Here is a 20,804-nt window from a genome sequence, read left to right as displayed (position 1 = left end):
TATAAGTGAGAAAACTCCTCTTACTATACTTGCTGTTGATGCCGCAAAGGCTTTCGACCGGGTCAACTGGACCTTTCTTGAGAAAGTTATGATCAAGAACAACTTCGGACCCTACTTTACCTGTATGGTAAACCAGATTTATAAAGATCCAAGATCAAAGGTTCTCCTCGTCATCATCAGATGAAACATCAATGGATACAGTTTGTTGACTTGCAATTCGGGCATCCTTGATCTCCTTTAGGTGCGCATGCTATTTGACAGTGTGCTGTCTCTCAAGATGACCTTTCTGGCCTCCGGTACCATAGTTGGTACCAAGCTTACCACGACTAACTGCAAGCTTACAAATGGTACAAATGGCTATGTTTTCCCTTGTTGTGCTAACACTAAAGAAGTCCCAAACTGCGGACTTCAAATGTCTGTGGGGGGGCGGAGGAGGCGATACTGGTAATGCTAATGCCAGATGAAGTGGAGGATGTGTGTTGCTGAACTTTACTACGTTGCGCACTTGCAGCACCACTAATTGAGGAAATGGAGCTGGAGGTGGAGGGAGGTCCCTTCTGGCGAGAAAATATGGAAGCGGTGGGTGGTGGTGTACTAGTTAACTGCATTGGTGGTGGTCCCATTGCCTCGTCGACAACATCACGCTCAGCAGCTTTTCGGGCTAGGGTAAAAATGTCTGTTTGCTGCATGCCCGCTGGGGCTGCAGTGAAGTTTATGATGACTGCGTCGTCGTCGTGAGAGTCTTCATCAGCAGAAGTATACGCCACTTCTTGTTCAGCGTCATCATCACACTCCATAAGTACGAGAGTTTCGGGGACCTTCCTTTTACGCTTAGCTAACTTTGTAAGATCATGGTGTGCCTCACTCTCAGACAGCCATGGTGGTTCCCAATTGTCATCCACATCATCAGAAGGAAGGGGGCTTGAAGAAGATGTAGACACCATCCTTGATCTTCTTTTCCTTGCTAGGGATCTAGACGACAATGAATGATCAGGAGGAGTGTCTTCCTCAAATGATACCTCGGCTTGAATGTCTATTTCCTGATGTGCCCCTACTTCGGGAGGAACAACTATTATGGGCACTTGTGCCGCTCCATGCACCTCTGCTTGCGCATCTCCTTGCGCTGCCTCTCCTTCCACATGCACTTGGGCTTGTACTTGCACATGTGGTTGTTGTTGCGGCTGTGGTTGTTGATCACTCGTCAGATGAGTTACAACAACCTGTGTTGATTGAGGGATCCTGCTACTTTCTTGCGATGAGCCAACATCACTGGTCAAAGGTGATTGAACAACTATACTGGCTGCCTCTAAAGCACTCAAGGGCTTGGACTTAAGTTGGTGTGGTGGTGGTGGCGGCACTGAGCCCAATGGAGCGGGGTGCTACTCCCAGCTTGGTCCCCAGCAGATCCCGCTGCTGCTGTAGGCGTACTTTTTTTTTTATTCCCCAAAAATGTGGCGGGCGGCACACCAGTCTCCTTGGTAAGTGGCGCCACTCGCTTCTTCTTCTCCTTACTGGCAACTTTCTTGCTAGAGGAGCTACGGGGAACTTTTTTTGGGGCCATCTTCTTCAGATATCAGAACAGCAGGCCGCAGTTGCACGAGTTGCAGAGTTGTCTTGTCTGTGGCCACATGTGACGTCGCATGACGTTATGCTGCACACACCGCTGCAGGACTTCTTCCTGGCACTGGTGGTTCTCTTGTGCACCTACAAGCAATGGAAGACAGAGGAACATCAGTTATACACCCCAAAAAGTCGAAAAACACACAAAAATCAGCATGATCCCATGCCATCCATGCCCTCAATGATGTTTAAATTCAAGACACCCCACAGAAAGACTAGGCCCATGCACCACTCACTACCCATGGGAATAATGGATGAAAGCTAGGCAAAATGGGTACAGGCCTGAGAACACTGCCTGCCTTCAAAATGGCCCCTTGCCCCCCAGCACATGGCCGGGGCCTGCCTGTACCAGCACTCAAAATGGCTCCCACCCACATGGCCAGTCCCAATCAACACCCCAAAAAAATCGAAAAACACACACAAATCACCACAATCCAATGCCATCCATGCCCTCCATGATGTTTACATTAAAGAGACCCCACAGAAAAACTCAGTCCATGCACCCCTCACTACCCCTGGGCAAAAGGCCCCAACAGCAGCCAAAAAAAAATCGAAATACACACAAAAATCAGCAAAATCCCATGCCATCCATGCCCGCAATGATGTTTAAATTCAAGACACCCCACAGAAAGACTACTGCCATGCACCACTCACTACCCCTGGGCATAATGGATGAAGGCAAGGCAAAATGGGTGCAGGCCTGAGAACACTGCCTGCCTCCAAAATGGCCCCTTGCCCCCCAGCACATGGCCAGGGCCTGCCTGTACCAGCACTCAAAATTGCTCCCACCCACATGGCCAGTCCCCATCAACACCCCAAAAAATCGAAAACACACAAAAATCACCACAATCCAATGCCATCCATGCCCTCCATGATGTTTACATTAAAGAGACCCCACAGAAAGACTCAGTCCATGCACCACTCACTAGCCCTGGGTAAAAGGCCCCAACAGCAGCCAAAAAAATTGAAAAACACACAAAAATCAGCACAATCCCATGCCATCCATGCCCTCAATGATGTTTAAATTCAAGACACCCCACAATAAGACTAGGCCCATGCACCACTCACTACCCCTGGGCATAATGGATGAAAGCTAGGCAAAATGGGTGCAGGCCTGAGAACACTGCCTGCCTTCAAAATGGCCCCTTGCCCCCAGGCACATGGCCAGGGCCTGCCTGTACCAGCACTCAAAATGGCCCCCACCCACATGGCCAGTCCCCATCAACACCCCAAAAAATCGAAAAACACACAAAAATCACCACAATCCCATGCCATCCATGCCCTCCATGATGTTTACATTAAAGAGACCCCACAGAAAGACTCAGTCCATGCACCACTCACTACCCCTGGGCAAAAGACCCCAACAGCAGCCAAAGAAATCGAAAAACACACAAAAATCAGCACAATCCCCTGCCATCCATGCCCCCAATGATGTTTACATTCAAGACACCCCACAGAAAGACTAGGCCCATGCACCACTCACTACCCCTGGGCATAATGGATGAAAGCTAGGCAAAATGGGTGCAGGCCTGAGAACACTGCCTGCCTTCAAAATGGCCCCTTGCCCCCCAGCACATGGCCAGGGCCTGCCTGTACCAGCACTCAAAATGGCCCACACCCACATGGCCAGTCCCCATCAACACCCCAAAAAATCGAAAAACACACAAAAATCAGCACAATCCCATGCCATCCATGCCCTCCATGATGTTTACATTAAAGAGACCCCACAGAAAGACTCAGTCCATGCACCACTCACTACCCCTGGGCAAAAATCCCCAACAGCAGCCAAAAAAATCGAAAAACACACAAAAATCAGCACAATCCCATGCCATCCATGCCCTCAATGATGTTTAAATTCAAGACACCCCACAGAAAGACTAGGCCCATGCACCACTCACTACCCCTGGGCATAATGGATGAAACCTAGGCAAAATGGGTGCAGGCCTGAGAACACTGCCTGCCTTCAAAATGGCCCCTTGCCCCCCAGTGATACAAACCAATTGGAATTTGGTTCCGCACTCTGAGTGTATACCTGGTTAGTTGATTATATAACATTTTCTTTTATTTCGGTGGTGCATAGGGTGGTAATCCTACTGTGCTGTTAGGATTGGTACGAACATTGATTTGAAATATGGATCCTGTGTCACAAGATTAGGCATGAGCGGATTTTGCGGATTGGCAATCCGCGAATTTGCGGATTTGCGAATTTGCGGATTGCCAAAATCCGCAAAATCCGCGCGGATTTTTTTTTTTTATGTTCGCACGGATTTCTGCAAATTCGCGAGGGTTTTGTACAATTTCGCAAATTGCGAAATTGTACAAAACGCGTGCGAACTTGCAGCAACCCGTGCGAACACAATTATATGAAGAGAAAGAAGCTCCTGGTCACAGGAACAGCACGGGGATTGCGCTCATGAAAGTCAAGGATGCAAAGGCCTCTACCCAGCATCACAGCTGATTTTCCACAGTAGATTTGGGAAGAGGCACACCTGTCCAGCCTCGAAGACGCTCATGATTGTTTTTGGGCTAATGAATGAGTCACTGATTTTGAGCATCAACTAGTTCGAGCGACAATGCAAAGGCCGCCCTCTACCCAGCATCACAGCTGATTTTCCACGGTAGATTTTGGGAAGAGGCACACCTGTCCAGCCTCGAAGACGCTCATGATTGTTTTTGGGCTAATGAATGAGTCACTGAATTTGAGCATCAACTAGTTCGAGTGACCATGTGTGTGTTACTATGCAATCGCCCTGAAAGGCGCAGGGGTCCCTTGAGTGACCTGTGTAAGGCTGTAACTATTTTACAATGGCGCCAGCAAGCTGCCAGCGCCGTTGTAAAATAGTTACAAAGTTAGCTTGCACAGGAAGCACCTGCTTCGTTTTATCTAGTGGTTCCTGTGCACGCTAACTTTGTAACTATTTTACAACGGCGCTGGCAGCTTGCGGGCGCCATTGTAAAATAGTTGCATGAGTGGGGGTTCAACTTTTGAACCCGTTACGTTCGCGGTTTGTTTTTTGCGGATTTTGCGGGAAATCCGCAAAATTCGCGGATTGCGGATTTCCCAAAAATCCGCAAAATCCGCGAGCGTAACGGATTTCCCGCTCATGCTTACACAAGATACATTCCAACCTTGCACTTTTTTTATCAATGATTAATCCACAACTTCCCCCCAAAACATTTCATGATTTTATATTTCATTTATTGGTAACGAAGATTTTTTATTTTATTTTTATTTTTCATGAATACTTTACTTCATATTTAACAATTTTTCTTTTGCCTAATGCATTTCAAGCATATAGCCCTTCATCAGGGGATTTCTTTTATATCTTCTTTCTTTAACAGCGTTATCTGTGTGCGCGAGTGTTCCAAAGATCGGTCTTTCCTCGCTACGATCGGCGTGCGACGCTCTATGTTCAAGCAAATGTCAACCTGAGGAGTTATTCTGATAAAAATCATCATTTTCAGAAGGTTTATGCTGCTTGCTGGTGGATTTCTTGTGCAGAATTGCAAATTTTGCAATTTCGCGAGTGCGAGATTGTTTCTGCCCGCCGCATCTACGTGTTCGCAATTGCGAGCTCTCGCGATGCGTGCTGTGCAAGGTGGCAAGCCGCAATGACGTAATCGCGGTCGCCAAACTCCCGCGGGATCCCGCAGCAAGATCCAAAATAGCGCAGCACACGCAGAATATGGAGAAAAACAACTCTGCAAACGCTGAATGACGGTAAGTGAACGTGCACGCCACAATATTCTATCACCAAGCAGACTTCATAAGTTTATTGCCAACAAGATACTCGTTCAAACATGAACAATTTTTCAAAATGCACTCCTTCACGATCAAATTGAAAAGTTTATCATACATTTCAGCCTTGCTGTTTTTCACTCAGCCCATTTGGTGATAGTTATGAGGAATCAACAGTCATCTTAGACTGCGGAGATTCCTTTCTAGAGCCCCTAAATCTTTGACAGGACAGCCTGGAGTAAACCCAAATTTGCTCATCAGAATCCCCTTGAAATGAGTGTACTATTTGTGTTCTGCCTCATGTAAGCTAATGATGGCAATCCTACCCTTAATTAGGCATATCCCTATCTTTCACCTCTAACTTAGCCATATGAAGTTTCAGCACTAGGGAAATAAGCCATTTTTAATTAGGAGTGTGTGAAATTCGGGTAATTTGCTTTTGCATTATGATGACAAAATTATCTGGAAGTATGTGCAATCACATGAGATGGGCATTGTCGTTTTGTGCTATATTTTAGCTTGAAAGGCGTTCATGTGCCAATTTTTGGTACAGGGACACATTTAGACAAAAGCAATGTGACCAACAACCACTTGCGTACTGCTGTTCCTGTGCGTTCGCTGTAATTTGCATTATAAATTGCACATTTGCAGTGAATTTTTACAGTGAATGAACATGATTAGTTGAAGTGGGATGATGGCGTCATTTTGGGGAAAATGCGTAACAAGCTTGGCACAAATTTCCCCAAATTAAGCACATTACGGCAGCGTAATTTAAACTGCTTTCTGGCCTATTTTTGATCTCACCCCACACCTCATATTCAGGTTCTTAGGGACATGTTTATCAAAAAGTCATGCAGCGCAGCAAGTCACCTTGCTGTGCTGTGTTGTGTTACAGGGAAAGGACAGGAGAGCTTTGTATTTATCACAATATGACGCATTCCAGCCTTTTCCCAGCACTGGCGCACAATGGGCTGCCTAGCGCCGACACCGGCACCCTTCCACCATGGTGCAAGGGCGACTGCATTGCATGAAGGATTGTTTTCGTGCAGGAAGGGGCACCTTCCTGCACGAAAAGAATCCCATGGCATATTCCTCTTTCTATATGTGCTGCAGAAAGCAGCTCGCATAGAAAGGGGCAGAAAAATGAAGATATTTCTTCTCGTTACACCTCACCTGGGAAGGCGTTGCATTTTGGCGCATTCCCAGGTCTACCAGTGTTGGTAAATCTGGGAATTCACTAAAATCCATGGATGCTGCTTAGGAACACCCACGCAATGCCTTCTTGGGTCAGAGTTGCACAACGCAGTGATTTGCGCTGCGTTGCTTCTTTTTGGGCCACTCAGGGCCATGCAAAGTGGCCTTGCATGACTTGATAAATCGCATTTTGGGGATGGGTTGCACATGCACCACGTTGTGGGGTGCACACGGGCTGCAACTCTTTGATAAATAGTGCCCAAAATCTTTATGTAAATGTGTTTGGGACTTCTGCACATTCTGTTTCCGTCACTGCTTCATTACTGCTGTTGCTACAGTGACATGTCCCAGAAGATCACTGAGTCAAACTGTTTTAGGACAGCCCCATGTTGTAGAAGAACCTTACACTGGGCTGTCCCATGCTCTCTCAGTGCTAGAGTGGTGCTAGACTTTTCAAGCTCCACTCCTAGTTGCTTTTCTGAAGCGCCAACTCTCTCTCGCAGGTGCAAGCAGCACACCCTCGGTTCTGCAGGAGTCAAACCACAAGGTGACACACTCCTCCACACTTGGAACGATATTGGAAAGAGGGCTCTCTTTGCAGGACTATGAGTTCTGACTCCGCGTCTCTCTTGTACTCCTTCAGGCACTTTGTGCCTGGTTTCTGGTTCAGTTGGAGTGGTCTGTGCTCAGTGGGCTTCCTTTCCTCAAGACCTCAAGGCCATATCCAAGTCTCTCTCTCTCTCTTTCTCTCTCTCGCTCTCTCTCTCCCTCTCTCACTGCCTTCTTGTCTACCTCTCTCTCACTCTCTCTCTCTCTCCCTCTCTCTCTCTCGCTGCCTTCTTTTCTCTCCCCCTCTCTCTCACTGCCTTCTTTTCTCTCTCTCTCTCTCTTCCACCCCCCCCCCCCCCCCCCCCACCGGCCTGTAGAGCATCCTTCCAAAGTCATTACTGCTTTGTGGGTACTGTTCAAGGGGACCTCGGTGGGATCAGGGGTTATTTGACTCAGGTTGTGACAGTCGGAGTATTTTAACTCTTGTGTACTAGGGCTAGCTTACTACTGGACGTAAAGCAAAGCACCAGGCACATCTCTGTAGCATTTGTTCCTCAGGGTAGAGAAGCAGAGCAGTTCGAGTCTCACTCAAGGAGGTGGCGTGGTCTGGAGCCTTTCGACTAAGTGAAGGGATACAATAATAAGTCATCAATATCCACATTGTGCTTTTAATTTAATCCGCATGCACATGTAAATATTAAACAAAGCAAAACATCTGCAATGATTGTGACTTATCTGAAACAATTAATTAATTCACAAAAAACACACATCAGGGATCAGGAGTCAATGTAAAATAATGTATTCATCATAGAGTAGATCCTGACTCTAACCTTTGACCCAGGGTGTTTACAATTTCGCATAGGAACCATCCCTCAGCCCGCTGAGCTTAGCATATTTTGTTCTAGAGGGGGAGAGTCTAGTTAACTGTCCCCTAGCTTGTAACAGAGTGAGTTTCTTGGATTCAGTCTGCAGTGTCCACCCCTTCCTGTGCACACCCACTCTCAGGCATCGCTCAGGGTGGTCTGCGCTGTGGACCAGGGCAGTCCTGGTCTGAGACAGGAAGGCTGCTTTGTGATGTCTCTCTATGAAAGGGTAATGAAGCATTCCTCGAAGCTTCCCCTGCCTGGACCACTAGCACAATGCTTGTGAAGGCTGAGTCTTGTTTATTTCCTCAAGCACAAACAACCCCTTCCACCCAATGAACAGAAGAGCTTACCCAGACCACTAAAATGAAGACCCTCAGGAGAGAGTTAATCAGGAGAAAGAATGGGAGCCCAGGTGGGAGCCTACGGTTCCCATGCATGGAATCCCAAGGCTGTGGTCAAGAGGCAGGGCTGGGGATATTGCTTATGGTTGGGAACTTGGCGAGTGAACCAGAGCTATCTTTCAAACCCGCTTGCGCCGAAAGGTTTCTTGGAACAAAAGGCTGGTGGTCCCAAAGTGTGAGGGAAGTCTGGACTGAGGTTTTACATAGCTGAAATTAAAATGCACGATGCAGCTTCATCCCAAGAACAGACTATATTACCCAGCAGGCCTTGAACTCGCATGCAGTCTGGAGGCATTTAGGCCATCTTGGACATTTGGGTATAACTTCCCTCGGGACTCCCAGTGTCTTTGTTAGGCAATCACAATGCAATGTTGCTACAGCTGGGTGCTTGCACGGATCTAGATTCTATTTGCTAAATACCAGTTTCTTCCTTGGATTGTATTGAAGGACATTAGGAATACAGAGAAGTATTTCTGTTATTTTTGCGTTGTCAATGGAAACAAGCTTAAACTGTGACTAGATGAGACTGAGTTTATAACCTTTTACTTGAAGGTTTCCTGTGATGGAAGCCAAACCTCTTTGCTTATATTATGTGTAAGTGTCAAAGTGTAAGTGTCATATAAATCAAGTAGAAACTAAAACTAATCTTCCAGAGACTCATTCTGGTGAAGCTTGAATTTCAGCAATTACAAGTTCCTTACCAAACCCAGAGTTGATTACATAGAGATATTGGCAAGTTATCCACAGCGCTGTCAGACATCATTGCCCCTCAGAAGTGATGAGGTACAGTGCTGGAGTTCTCTGTTTCTATTTTCTTTCGGATCCCATTTCCCTTTCCCTGTTTCCAACACTGGTTTTCATATTCTGGTGTATGTGGCCATTGGTAGAAGTAGTGGGGGACAGAAGAGTGATTTGCTCCCTCTGGACTCCAAGCACAATCTTGGCGCATCCGGGCAATGGTGCTGGTAAAATGTGAAGTTGGCAATAGTTCGTAAAATGCCAATAGGAGTTAGGCTGTTTTTTTTAAATACTGTGCCCGATAGTCTGAAACCTCTGAGGGACACCTACAGAGTCAGGAGGCACGACTGGGGCACAAAGAGGATCACACTAGTCAGCAGGGCCGGTCCTAGGCATGGGCGGTATGGGCAGCTGCCCAGGGCCTCGCGCTCAGGGGGCCCCCTGCCGGCCCCGCAGAGTAGGGAAAAGCGCACTCGCACAGGCAGTAAGGCACTTAGAGGGGCCTCACATCTTCCCTTTCGCCCGGGGCCTCAGAAGGCCTCAGAAGGCCTAGGACCGGCTCTGCTAGTCAGTCCGAGCTTCACATTCCAACCTATGTGCAACTATTTATACAAAAAGAGAGGCAAAAAAATGCAGTTGAGTATGGATTAGTAGTTAGCATGAATCAAAACTCGTAGGTGCTAGTCAATATGGTAGATAATTCTTTATTCAAAAATCTTCAACCACACTGAAAACGCAGCCAACGCGTTTTGCCTTACAATGGCTTTATCAGGGCAAAATGTATATGTCAACCTGTTCTCCACACAATCATAAGGTGCACAGAAAGATCAAACAGTCTGGGTAACCGCAAGTCACCACTGTCAATTGCAAATAGATTGCAAATAGAGCGTCTCATTATGGAGCATTTAGTCATGGCAGAGTCCAACAACATAATGAACCGTGATCCTGTGGTCAATTCTCCCAATTGCTGTGTACAGCTTCAGAAAAGTCGTCTTCCTCAGTCTTCTACAACAGAATTGAAATATATGTGCAGCCCCTGCACACATTCACATGCAATTTCTGGGGCTGGGCCTCAAAAAGCCTTCCCCAATAACCCTGCCAATCAACTCCAGGCATGGATGGATGATCGAGAAATTTCAACATCCTGTCTGTGCCACTCCAGGCAAGCTGTAATGCGGCAAAAAATGATGGACAGAATGCTGAATGAATCAAACTTTCACCCCCGTCAAGAGATCTGGGATAAATCCATTGTTCTTTTACTCACTACACTTCCTCAGTTTGGACTCAGCCATATGCAAATCAGTCTTGACCCTGTGCCCCATGGGAACAGTCCAGCCCGAACTGCCATGTTTGGGTAATGCCAGACTGATGAGGGTGTTACCCCAAAACCTGTCACAGGATGCTTTGTCTATTTTGTCCTGCTGCTGCCGCTTTGCGTGATGGAGCGGGGTGCTCTGCTCACAGAGCAGGGCAGGGGATCAGTGGTAGCACCCTCCTAAGTGCGCAATGACTGTTTTCTAGGCCCTCTCTGGAGCAATGTGAAGGAAAGATTTCGACAGCAAGTTGAATTGTGCAGTCTGCTTGCATTATTATGATGACCTACTTCAGCGTGTATGATGGACACTTTTTATGAGATGGCAGCCTCTTTTTAAAAAGCAACACAAGGTGTGTGTATTCTTTCAAGAATTAAGAAAAAATATTTTTGATATTTTCAATGCATACCATAAGTACAATAAATGTTGTATGACAGCAATTAAATGATGTGTAATGGTTTCTGTGGCTATATTTTTGTTAAATAGTGAGCTAAACACTTAGGGAGATGTTCTATAAATGAATGTAACTGAATGCTGAGTGCAAACTTTGTTGCATTTCCAATAATGACATTTCCACTATCATAGAATAATTATCACAGGTTGAATCTTTCCTGCCAGCGGACCTACTACGTATTATTATGCCACCTTTAGAGGGGCATTTATATTGAGACTGACCCTCCTGTGCGGAACAACCATAGTGTATAAGTCTCCATGTCCTACATACAAACACATGCACACGGACACCATGTGCCTGAATCACAAAGCTATTACATGCGTTTAGCTTACTTCTGCAATTGTCTGTTTTTCAAGCGTATGGCTCCATTTGTAATTCACAAAACATGGTTAAATATCTCATAAAAAGAGTTACTCACAAATCATTTTTGTGTGAATAAATTTCCCCCAATAGTGGGTCATATAAAGGTCAGGGGTAAATCTCTTTCCAGGATGAGAATAAGAACAGAACCAACATTTAGGAGGGTGTAGAAGTTTCAGCACAGACATAAACATATTTTTTTTGTCAAGAAAACAATGTCACTTGAACAAATACATACACTTTTATTTGCTTATGGGATAGTGGATTTTACTGAAGGATTTCAGAACTCCTGAGAACATTTTGACAGTTGCATCTGTGAGTGATCCTAGAAACATTTGTAACTTTGCCAAAAGTCCTAAATCTCTTAAAACTAGGTGTAAACCTACCGGAGATTTATGATTTTGGTTTTAAGAATTGGGTCCATGCTGGGGGTAACTTAAGGGCTAAAGTTATGTGTGATTGGGTGCATTTTATTAAGAGGGACCCTAAGCTTCTCTCTCGTGGGTTTACTAAACTTAATTGAGACTTTGACTAATCACTGGCCCTAGAGGTGGGCAAGCCACTGAAGGCGCAGGGAGTCTCCACTAAGCATGGGCGGAAAATCCGTTTCGCTCGCAGATTTTGCGGATTTTCGGTAAATTCGCAATCCGCGAGATTCGCGAATCTCCCGCAAAATCCGCAAATCCGCGAGCAGCGGATTTTGCTCGCACTGCTCGCACTGTTCGCGTGAGTTCGCGGCTTCCCAGTACAACTTCGCGCCCCGCGAATAAGTGCAAAATTGCAGAAATACGATCTTAGCAAAACTGAAACTACTTACCAGGATCAAAAGTTCAGGCTCATCATTAGTAGCCATTTCCTGTAGTGCTTCCTGAGGGGCCCCTCCAGAGTTCAGTTGCCAGTTGCAACTATTATGTGACCCTGCTCTGAACCTCAGAATAGTTACACATATGCCACAAAGGTCCTGAATTACAGCTAAGGGAGACAAGCAGGAGCCAGGCTGGAGGTTCAAATCCATTAATCAGCCCCTAATTCATTATTGTCAGTTGGGGCAGGGCAAGTGTTGTAACTAATTTTGCAACAATGAAAGCACTTAGCAAGTTCAAAAGATCACTAATCAGGAAGCACTAAGGAAGCAGGTGCCAGCTAAAAAAATATTCTGTGACACATTAATCAGCCCCAAATTAATTCAGGTCACTTGAGGCAGGGAAGGTGTGCTTGCGTTGCCACAATAATGTACACTGACTGGACAACCAGAGGGTGCTGTGATGAAACAGAGGGTGGCATGGGTGGGCCAGAGGGTGGCATGAGTAGTCAGAGAGTGGCAGTGGTGACAGAGAGTGGCAGTGATGAAGAAGAGTGTCCCAAACAGGCTGGACACGTAGAAACAACAAGTTCGCGAAACTTGCGATCCCGACAGGTAAGTTCGCAATTTGCGACATTGTACAAAACCCTCGCGAACTGGCAGAAACCCGCGCAAACACACAAAAAAAATCCGCAAATTCGCGAGAATTCGCGGATTTTGCGGATTGCGAGTTCGCAAATCCGCAAAATTCGCGAACGCGAGATTCGCAAAATTCGCCCATGCTTAGTCTCCACCCAGATGCCTGGCTCAGCTCAAAGTTTTCTCGGACCCTTGAGCCAAAAATTAGCCAAACCTTCATGTGGCTTCTTCTTACCACCAAAACTCTAACCTCATGCGCCAGGATTTAAAGACAGAACATTGACATTTGATGCAAAACAGGAGACAGGAAGAGATCCCTCTGTGGTGGCTGCCGTGCACAGTTTGAAACTTGAAAGAGACAGAATTAAACCAAGCTTCCTGGCTTGACCAAATGTTATGACCGTATGCAAATATTTCATTTCATTTTACCTCCCTTTTCTGCCTTATTGTATATGAAAGCATCATGAGAAATGTTGTATACAAAAACCTCTATTTTGTTTGATATAATAGACTATAATGTTTCTCCATGCGCATAAAGAATAAGGCCGAGTATAGGGTGCACATCACAACTGACTTTCGTCTTAGAGGGGACAGGAATGTTTCTAAGTTCATGCTTTTATTAAATGCCTCACAATGCACAGCCTCTTCCATATCAATTCTGAAAAATATATTCAAGTGGCTACCTAACAACACCAGGAAAACCATCGCCCAAGCCCTCATCAACAGCAGACTCTACTATGGACAAAACAACCTCCAGATGGGGAATTACCAACCAGTTAACAAAAAAATGTGACAACTACCCAGAAAGAAGAAACCAGACTGGTCCGCAACCTCCCATGCCGCCCTCATATCACTCCACACCTGAGAGAAATACACTGGCTACCGATACATACGCGTGCTCAATTCACGCTTTTCACCCACACATACTAAGCACTACTCACCATAGGAACAGCCTTCTTCAACAGCTGTGTGCAGTTCCACTAACCATCCAGACACCTCTGCTCAGCTAGACTCTCACTAGCACACAACCCACAGATTTGCAAAAGCAGATCAGGAGGTCATGCCTTCTCATACATCGCCACTATCACGTGAAACGATCTCCCACACCACATTAGAGCCTCCTCATCTCTTCTTGAATTCCACAAGAGGCCGAAGACCTTGCTTTATGAGTAGGCCCCATCTGGGCTAGCACCGCACACCTGCAAAGTGCCAGGATACCTCATGGGTGATAGTGCGCTGTACAAATCCACATAACAAACAACAGTGATATAACTTGATGTACTTAAGTGAAACATTTCTGCTTGTTAAAGAAATGCAATTTTTCGATTTTGTGCTTTTATCATATTTTGACATGATGTTTAATGCATTATTTATATGCCAAACATGTTCTTGGCGCAAGCCACGGGCACTTGGAGCCAATCCATGCCCTTGCTTGTACTCTGCCTCTGCTCGCCTTTTTAACTTGCTGGCTTCGTCACCTCTGACTGCCACTGCCAGTCTCTCCAAAGCCCAGTAAGGGAATTTATCCTTATTCTTTGTTCTCTTTGGATGTACCTGCTCAACAGCAGAGTTGAGTAGTCTGCCAAGAAAGCAATAGAAACATTAAGTCAGTCCGCCAGAGAGTTTGAGAAAGCGACGCCACTGGGACAGAAACATATGCAATCCAGAATCATGAAAAATTAGGCACAGCGGTAGAACTGACTACACTTGCAGGGACATTACACTTTTCAGAAGATGAAAGACGATGTAGCCTTATGGCTAGAGCAGTCCACCTCGAAGCTGGGGAACTGGGTTCGAGTCTCTGCAATAACACTCAACATCTTGTGATTCTGGGTAAATCACTTAATCTCCCTGTGCCTAACAAAAATGAATGTGTCCATCTCTAACGAAACTGGTGCTCATGTAAAGCGCTCTGATACCCGATGACTTGTGTCTACTTCGCGCTATATAAAACTCTAAAAAAATAAAGAAGGGCCAGACCAGAAATAAAAATCAGCCCTGTCAGAAGTGTTCAAGCAGAATGTATGATGTTACAATGCATACATTCACAATGCAATACCAAAGGGGATGATGGACGAAGCGCTTGAACAAATCAAACACTCACCCCTAGTCAACTGATCTGGGTTTAATTCATCATCATTCTTTAGCTCACTCCACCACCCCAGTTCAGACATGGCCATATGCAAATCAGTCTGACCCTGTGCCTCATGGGAACAGTCCAGCCCGAACTGCTAAGCCACGTCTTCCCTGAACCGGAAACAAGCATCCTGGGACCGGTTTCTGGCTATTCAGTCGTCATCAGCAAGGCTAGCTTGATTCCAGTGGCAAAGTGAGCAAGGGACTCTCGTCTGGGCATACCCTGCCAACTTAGGGTGAACAAAGCTATACCAAAGGGGATGATGGACGGAGTGTTTGAGCAAATCCAACACTCACCCCAAGTCAACTGATCTGGGTTTAATCCATCATCATTCTTTAGCTCACTCCACCACCCCAGTTCAGACATGGCCATATGCAAATCAGTCTGACCCTGTGCCTCATGGGAACAGTCCATCTCGAACCGCCAAGCCATGTCTTCCCTGGAGTGAGCTAAAGAATGATTGTATAATCTAAAATAGTATTAAGTAACCAAACATTGTTTCATTTTCTAGATTACAGCAGCTAATAACTATGATTGTTTTGTTCAGCATTAGAATACAGGAGGGGATTTGCAATTAATGTATTCTAAATCTCTTAACAGGAGATTATCTCCATTACTTTCTCCATTTTTAGATTGCAGAAAGATCTCTTGTTTGCCATATCCTGCATCAGGCTAGAGTAGGAAAGACATCAGATGACTTTACCCTTTATTGAATTACAGCAACGTTCTTTGGTTGGTTTTCACTGCATTAGAGTACGTGGTTTAATGCTGTAAACTGTGCACTCTTTGTGGGCTCACATGAAGATAGTACAGTTTGTTTAACCTGCCTCAGATCAGAGGAGATTGATCTCATTATATTATCCTTTAATGGATTAAAAAAGGAGATGCTGATTACTTTCCTGCATCAGATACAAGGACATCTTTCAAATGTTTTTATTCTGTGTTATATTACACATTGAAAGTACTGATTACCTTGTGCTTTAATGGCTTACAGAGAGAATTTGTTTTTATTGGTTTATCCTGAGTTCTCCTGAATTATATCAGAGATTACAATTGCTCAGATTACTTTGAGGCATTGGATTATGAAAACACACTTTATTTTGATTATTTTGCTCTGTACTGCATTACAGAGGTGATTACGTTGATTGATTCACTTTGAATTAGATTAATGGAAGGTTCTATGATCACCTTGATAGTGTATAATACCATTATGAGACTATTCCAAATATGTAACCCTTTACTGGATTAGAGAATGAGGTTATGTGTTCTACCTTACCCTGCATAAGGGTGCAGCAAGGGCTATGATAAATCTATCCTGCATTACATTAATAGCCTAACAGTACACTTAGAATTGAATATTTCTGACATACATCAACCTATCTTAGATATGCCTTAAAGGGCTTTTAAAGGACCCCAACAGCGCAATGCATATTCCAACTGAACATATTTGAAACAATTATGTAAAAACAACATAGAACATGCAAGTCATATAGTTGGGAGTTAACATTCTCACAACAGTACTTGTCACTAATTATCAATACACACGAAATTTGAACACATAATTTAAGACAGAACGCCTTAGTCACATCCAACATTTCACACAAATGTCACATGGATCATCTTGTTGATGCTCCAACTCACTTAACATTAGAGAGAGAAATATATGAGAAAAGAAGAGTCATGTGTTCAAATAATCAGCCAAGACCATTAAGGAAAAATGTGCACTAATTGGCTTCTTCTAGTTCTCAGTTTGTAAACTTATTCAAGTGTTATATTAATCATAACAGAAAGTAAAACGTTTGTTACAATTAGAAGCCAAATAATTAGTAAATGCAATCATACAATGTGCATTTAATAAGTTAAGTAGCCACAGCATACTGCAAAAGTCAAATTAATAACAACAAGCCCTATCACAAAATGCCCAAATAGCTCATCTTGTACAATGATTCAGGTGATAAAGTATACAGTTTCATAGCATGACATTATGTAAAAAAGCAGCACTAAAATATTACTTGCACAGTAAACCAATAACCCCTACTTGTTTCATTGGCTAGCAACTTGCAAAATGTAGTTGCACAGTGGAAATTAAATTTAATATAATTGACTGTCTGTGTGACCATAATGAGGAACACAAAAACTAAGATTCAGCCCATAACCTTGGAATGCTTCAAAAATACAACCATTCGGCAGAGGAAGCTCGAGGAAAAAAATATTTTACAGGTAAATACAAAATATTAATTATACACAACATTTAAACATGCACATTCAATATTGTGGCCTATGATGGCCTAGTTATGTCAAGTAAACCAAACATTTGTTAAACATTATATTTCTACATTAAATTCATATTTCATGGTTACCAGCATGCCACTGAAGCACTCATCCACACAAACATAGACCGGGGTCCACCCGCCATCCTCACGGGATTGGGACTGGCCGCCAGACATGCAGCGGTCCCGCACCGCTAATTAGGATGCGACCACCACCCTGGCGGTCGCATTCCGCATGTTTGACATTGTAGCGGGTGCTGCTCACAGCAGCACCCACCGCAATGCCAAAGTGCAATGGTGTGCATTTCCATGCACAACGCGACAGACACCGCATGGTGCCTGCCACCTTGTGCACGGAAATGGATCCCCCAGGTGCATCCCCCCCACCTCCCCTCCGAGGTCCGCAACGGGCCCCCAAAGCACATCCCGCTGGCCTTTACATGGCGGCATTACCGCCATGGAAAGGCCAGCTACCGCACACCTCCTAATATGGATGGCGATGCCTGGTAGGCACCGCCACCATATTAGTGGTCAAGTCCGCCAGGCCGGCAATCGGAACGGTTGCCGACCGGCGTAAAAGTGGCGGACGCACTTTATGTCCGTCGCAATACCCCCACCATTATAATATGGCAGGGGGTAAATCTGGTTACGATGGAGGTCGGATCACCACCGCCAGTCGAGCGTAATCAGGCACTTAAATAGGAGTCTTAATATCCAGCTAACATCTAAATAAGCTAGCAGATGTACAACAAGTCTCCTATGTATCTCACAATATTTTTTTGTGTGTTTGTGTCTGATTTATATGGGTCGAACTCGACCCGAAGTTCTCATTTGTTTTTTTGGGCACTTTTTTAGGTTTCGCCTCGCCGAAGGCTGCGCTCTGCGCAGCTTTTCGGCGCAGGCGAAATATTATGTTAGAACAGAGTGGGCTTGGGATTACGCCCTCTGTTCCATTGGCTAGCTCCATAAATGGAGGCTAGCCATTGGAACAGAGATCTGTCCGTCATGGCCGGACCAGATTCGTGGGCGTTCCTGAGATTTTTTCCCTCTCCGTCTCTGCGATGTCGTCATCGCGGCCGTGGGCAAGGTTTATTTTTTTTTGTAGTCCGTTTGTTTTATTCCCATTCCGCGGCCGACCGCCGCCGGAAGAAGTCCAGGTGAGTGCCTTGTTGGAAGAGAGCATCGTCATTCTTCTCTTACAAAAGTGAGTATTGGCGCTTTTACTCTGCGTTTATCCCGTGCTGGGTTTTTGTGTTTTGTCTTTGTCATGATAACGTTGGTGCTTTCAGATCGCTTATGGCAGTGCAGTAAAATAGATGTGTGGCTAGTAAGATGCCCTCTCCACGAGGTGTACTTTAAGCGGACATTTGCAGGTGTTAAGTTTTCTGTGACATTCTATTTCATTGAGTTTGAATAATATCACACGGCGCCTTCTGCCGCTCACGACGACGCAAACCTTATTTTGGAGGTGGGGGGCGGAGAAAGACTTTTTGCTGAAGCCGACCTTCTAATCACTAGACCGTACTCCTCCCCTCCATTTTAAACCCTTGGATCACGTTACCATACTCCGCTAGCTTGTAGGTGCAGAATGAACGCCGAATAGCTCACTGAGCATTCCAAGGAATAGGACCTTTGTTCCACCAGCAGAAATGGCGCTTCCTTCGCAATGCATACATAGTTCCTTCTCTGTTCGTTCCTGAGGCCTTCATTCAGGAAGACGATAAAACATAGCACAGCAACCTGCAGACTCTAACATGATCCTGGACTATCTAAAAAAACACCACTGACAAATCCGTCAGCATGTAGATAGAACCACTAAATCCAGTCCACAAGCCGCTCCAAACAGCCACCAGTTTCCTATAGCAGCACGGACTCCAGAGGATTCTTCCAGGAGACCTCTGAGCTACCGGATTCTCCACACCGAGACGACTGAAAGGAACAACATGCCTACTCTTTGTTACATCTCGCGCGGCTCTGGCTCATTAGCACGCCTGCTCACTACTGTGTGACAGAATCTCACTCAGCCCCTCAGACATAGAACATACTTCAACCGCACCTTCCCGCCTAACATCCAGGTCCACCTGTGTGTGTTCCGGGTAGTTTCAAGTGCTTCCCTGGCGGCAGCGGTGCGCCCTACAAATGTTGGATAACTGTCGCAGCCGCTTGGAATTCGGTTGTCATTAAGTATTTCTTTTACATAATAATCTCACAAGGACTGTTTGCAAAGTATAATACTTACCGAATTGTGTGCACACACTCAAAATATCTGATTTTTTATGCCGCTCAGTGGTACTCCGGGGTTTATCCCTGCCCGCCCCCCCTCCTGCTGTCCGTGCCTTTCCCGCCCCCCTCCCGCTTTCCGTGCCTTTACCGCCCGTCTTGTGTATCCCGTCTTATGTTGCCTGCCTGCCCCCCTCCCGCTGTCCGTGTGCCTGCCCGACCCCCCCTCCCGCTGTCCGTGTGCCTGCCCGACCCCCCCCCGCTGTCCGTGTGCCCGCCCCCCCTCCCACTGTCCGTGTACCCGTCCCCCCGCGGCATACGCCCCATCCATGGTGTTTTATGACTTTCTACAGGTAGCTATACGCATTTCTGTTATTAAAAAGGAAACATTGTTTCTGCAGTTTGAAAAGCCTGCTAGGGAAATCAGTCTTTGTTTTTATTCTCCTTTCTTTTTTTCAAATTATTAATTACGTAAGATATATTTATCACTTCGAAGAGGCAGAAATATTTTGAACCGAAAGGAAACGGGTTTGAAGTATGTAGGCCAGTCTTACAAAACACTGCAGCATCTCATCAACGTAGGAGTCATAACTCATAAATAACTTGGTGATCGTATCATCTTCACTGAGGTTATCCTCGAAGCAGTCCTGCTGTTCTTAGGGTTGCTGTTTGGTTGTACAAAACGACAAAACCTTTTAGAGGTGTGTAAAATATAATAGCCATTATGTGTGATTGTATATCACCATCACGTGACTACCTACATTTGAAGGGATTTTGATTGTGAAAAAACAAACCATTGTGTAGTTTTTGTGGGTAAACCAAGGACATCGGAGCAAAATGTGTTTGAAATAGGTTAATATTATAGGTGAAGCCTCCAGTTCTAAGTATCTTGACATTGAAATGAATAATGTTGCTGTGAAAACCTATATCTGCATAGCCCGCGAACACCGTTGTGAGTCTGCGACACAAACCCCAACTCACCACTAAAGCTGTGAGGCAATTACTTGCTGCACATTACAGGCTCCTCGCCTTCTCACTTTGGTGCCAACCATGCCACTCACAGCCCGAGGCGAAAGGCAATCACCCTCCACATTGCAGATTCACAATTCATTAACTATTACATTCCCAGTAGTATGGAAACCCAACAGCAGCAGAACAGTAAAAACACACTGAAGGGTGCTAAACAAAGCAGATATGCACAACAGTAGTAATCACAATGACACCTAAGATTTCCGGTGTATTTAGCTCTCTGCAGAAAACATGGGGAATAACCTGCAGCTACTGATTTGTCCTATTTGCTTCGACTTCTGTGGCTGGTGGCAATAATGATGGAATTATCATACGATTCAGAAAAGGGGGTGGTGATGAACAGAGTGTCTGAATTAAGCAGACCACTCTTACCCAGTCCAAAGATCAGGGCTTGATCCATCACCGTTATTTATCTCACTGCACCATCCCAGCTCAGAACCTGGCTATATGCAAATCAGTCTGTCCCTGGCCCA

The sequence above is a fragment of the Lissotriton vulgaris genome, chromosome 7 (assembly GCF_964263255.1).
Source record: "Lissotriton vulgaris chromosome 7, aLisVul1.2, whole genome shotgun sequence".
Taxonomy (NCBI): Eukaryota; Metazoa; Chordata; class Amphibia; order Caudata; family Salamandridae; genus Lissotriton; species Lissotriton vulgaris.
This window is presented reverse-complemented; position numbering follows the sequence as displayed.